Raw genomic sequence first — 3,628 nt, 5'->3', positions numbered from 1 at the left:
TCTAGAAGTGGTGGCAGCAGAGAAGAATAGGGGACCGTGGTTAATATCCAAGCCTGGGAAGAAGTTGGAATCCAGCATAGAAGACTATCCCATATAATAAAAGGCTAATATGCAAATTGTCCCCTAGGGAGTTCGACCAGGAGACTGGGAGTTCAATTGCTCGCTATGACGTGCACTGACCACCAGGGGGCAGCGTGGAACATGGCAGGTGACTAGCAGTGGCCCACGGGGCAGGGAGGCTGGGAGGTGGGGAACCTGATCGGCCCTGATTGCTGGCCAGGCCTAGATACCCTACCCACGCACGAATTTCGTGCATCAGACCCCTAGTTGTATAATAAAGAAATTGTCTGGGTTTTTATGCCCAATTCCTGGGACAGAGCCTCTAAATCCTTGGAAGTTTTCAAATAATAGAAGCATCTTTGTTATTCATAGTGGGGCCCTCAGGCCACACCTGAATTTATGCTAATGAGGTGGATAGTTTTAGATTGGGGGCTAGCCATACTAGAAAGATCAGTCATGTGATTAGAAGGTTGGTGCTCTGAGTCATGTGATGTCAGTTTGTCCCTCCTGAAGGTCAGGGAAAGAAGTGAGATCAGGTTCAGTCACAGGGTTAATGATTCAATCAGTCACGCCCACATAATGAAACCCTAATAAAAACTCTGAATGCCAGGAGCATCAGCGAGCTTCCCTGGTTGCTAACCGTATACGATGTACCAGAAGGGTAATAATCTTGAGGAGATGGAAGCTTCAAAGTTTGGAACCCTCCCAGCCCTCTTCCTGTGTAACTCTTCATTCCAATGGTCTTTATTTACACCCTTTACAATAAAATTGTAATCATAGGTGTCACATTGCCCTGAGTTCTGTGAGTTGTTCTATTGAATGGTTGGACCTAAGGGGCTATTGGTAACCCCTAAATCAGTGATGGCGAACCTTTTGAGCTTGGCGTGTCAGCATTTTGAAAAACCCTAACTTAACTCTGGTGCCGTGTCACATATAGAAATTTTTTGATATTTTCAACCATAGTAAAACAAAGACTTATATTTCTGATATTTATTTTATATATTTAAATGCCATTTAACAAAGAAAAATCAGCCAAAAAAATGAGTTCGCGTGTCACCTCTGACACGCGTGTCATAGGTTCGCCATCACTGCCCTAAATTGTCTAATGAATTATTGGACCTAGGGGCTACAGGTAACCCCCAAATTTGAGCCATTTGGTCAGAAGTGTAGGTGGCCTGGGAACTCCTGAACTTATGGCTATCTTCGGGCATTCTTGTTGGGGACTGTGCCTTTAAGCTGTGAAATCTGACCTAACTCTGGGTAGTTAGCATCACAATTGCATTGCCAGGAGAAAGCTGCCAACCAGGCAGAAGGCTCTGCTGTTCCAACCCTGTGGTTGAGCCTCCGTCAAAGAGAAAGCTGCCAACCAGGCAGAAGGCTCTGCTGTTCCTGTGGTTGAGCCTCCTTCAAGGGAAGTCCTCATTCAAAGGTGTGGAAGGCAGGTGTAGCTCGTGCTTTCACACCCCTCCCCTTTAGGTAACGGCCCCTTCCCCTGGATTCTCATTCATTGTGATGGGACAGTGCTTCAACCCCAGTGCTAGGTGTGGTCATGTGACCAAGACCTGGCCAATCCAAGCATTACATTTACCTGACCATAGCCAATGGTTCAGAGATGGACACCCGAGGGAACCCAATAAAAGTCCATCCCTGAGCTTCTGTTGGAATTGATGAGAACAAGAAGAATTCTTCTGGAATTGTTTGCTTCAAGGATAAAATAAGCCTAGAGCTTCTGGGAACCACCACTCACAGAGACACTGCCAACAGAGGAAAACCAAGCTGGAAAAGGCAGTCAGAGAGATGATAAATCTCAGTGACATCGTTTTGAGCTACCTGGACACACCCAGACCCTCAAACTACTTAGTTACAGGAGCTAACAAATTCTCTCTCCTACTTAAGCCAGACTCGGTTGGGTTTCCTTCTCCTTTGTTCTTAATTAATGCAACAGGAAAGAGAAAAGCAATCTGTGGCCAACCATGGCCAAATTCCAGATGCCCCTGAGGAAGCGCCTGTCCTCTCACAGGGCTGGTGGGACAGCAGCGGGAGAGACCATCACCAGGTATATCATGCAGGAAAAGCGAAGAGAAAATCCCACGTTAAACCCACCACATCAATCAAGAGAAAAAGACCAAGAACACAGATGTTTTATCACTCAGCTTTGCAGCAGGTGTGAAAGTGCCCATTTGGATTTAAAAGAGCATGAAGTGAATGTCAGGTGGGGACTGTCATCAGAGCCAATTCTCGTGTTATCTGCCACCGTGCAAAGTGGTGCTGGGTAAGTGAATGTCTTAGCTCCATGGTCTCCAAAGAGTGTGTGTGTGTGGGGGCGGGGGGGCACCCGAGGCTCCATTAGGGAGAGGAAATATTGGAATGTATATTTACAGTTATCTTTTTTATTTAAGTAGAGTTGATATGTTGTGTTAGTTTCGGGTGTACAATAGAATGATTCGACATTTATATATGATCTCCACACTAAGTCTAATTTATCACAGTTTTATTGACTATATTCCCCTTCACCTATTTATAAATATCTTAAGTATGTTTTAAGCGTGACTAGTAATGTAGATGTAGACTGACCTTGGAACCTTCACTCTGTCTCTACTGACAACAATGCCACATGTCTGGTATCAAACAGACAAGCCAGCAAACACAATGGGGAGGAGGGTTCTGCAGTATGAAGTGGTTAACAATGGCATCATTGACTTCTCATCCCCACTCTTATTCCAAGAAACTACAAAGCCTCTTCTTTTTTTCCCCCCACTTTTTTTTAATATATATTTTTATTGATTTCAGAGAAGAAGAAAGAGGGAGAGAAACATCAATGATGAGAGAGAATCATTGATCAGCTGCCTCCTGCATGACCCCCACTGAGAATTGAGCCCACAACCTGGGCATGTGCCCTGACCTGGAATCAAACCAGTGACCTCTTGGTTCATAGGTCAATGCTCAACCACTGAGCCACGCCAGCCGGGCTTTTCCCCCCACTTTTAATGTTTTTTTTTAATTGAGACATAATTGACATATAACATTGCATTAGTTTTAGGTGTATAGCATAATGATTATATATATACTAGAGGCCCAGTGCATGAAAATTTGTTCACTCAGGGGTGGGGGGTCCCTCAGCCCGGCCTGCACCCTCTCGCAGACCAGGACCCCTCAGGGGATGTCTGACTGCTGGCTTAGGCCCACTCCTCGCAGGGCTAAGTTGGCAGTCGGACATCCCTCTCACAGTTCGGGAGCCCTCGCTCCTTACCGCCCGCCTGCTTGCTGCTCCTTACCACTGCCTCAGAGGCGGGAGAGGCTCCCCCCACCGTTGCTGCGCTCGCCAACCCTGAACCTGGCTTCTGGCTAAGTGACGCTCCGCTGCTGCACTCGCCAGCCCTGAGCCTGGCTTCTGGCTAAGTGACGCTCGCCCTGTGGGAGCGCACTGACCACCAGGGGAAGCTCCTGCATTGAGCATCTGCCCCCTGGTGGTCAGTGTGCATCATAGCTGGTCAGTCTGCCTTTTGGTCGATTTGCATATTAGCCTTTTATTATATAGGACTAGAGGCTCGGTGCACGAAATTCGTGC

The 3,628-nt window shown here is 46.8% G+C and overlaps 1 long non-coding RNA gene across 1 annotated transcript in view; it reads right to left on the bottom strand.

The window, feature by feature from the left end:
- Window positions 1-1,676: 1,676 nt before the first annotated feature.
- Window positions 1,677-3,628, bottom strand: part of LOC106725687 — a 70,086-nt gene continuing 68,134 nt past the window's right edge. The window contains exon 3 of the long non-coding RNA XR_001361614.1: window positions 1,677-1,814. This is a non-coding gene — a long non-coding RNA (uncharacterized LOC106725687). The remainder of the gene's footprint in view (window positions 1,815-3,628) is intronic.

This window comes from Myotis brandtii, unplaced genomic scaffold (genome assembly GCF_000412655.1).
Source record: "Myotis brandtii unplaced genomic scaffold, ASM41265v1 scaffold181, whole genome shotgun sequence".
Classification (NCBI taxonomy): domain Eukaryota; kingdom Metazoa; phylum Chordata; class Mammalia; order Chiroptera; family Vespertilionidae; genus Myotis; species Myotis brandtii.
This window is presented reverse-complemented; position numbering and strand designations above follow the sequence as displayed.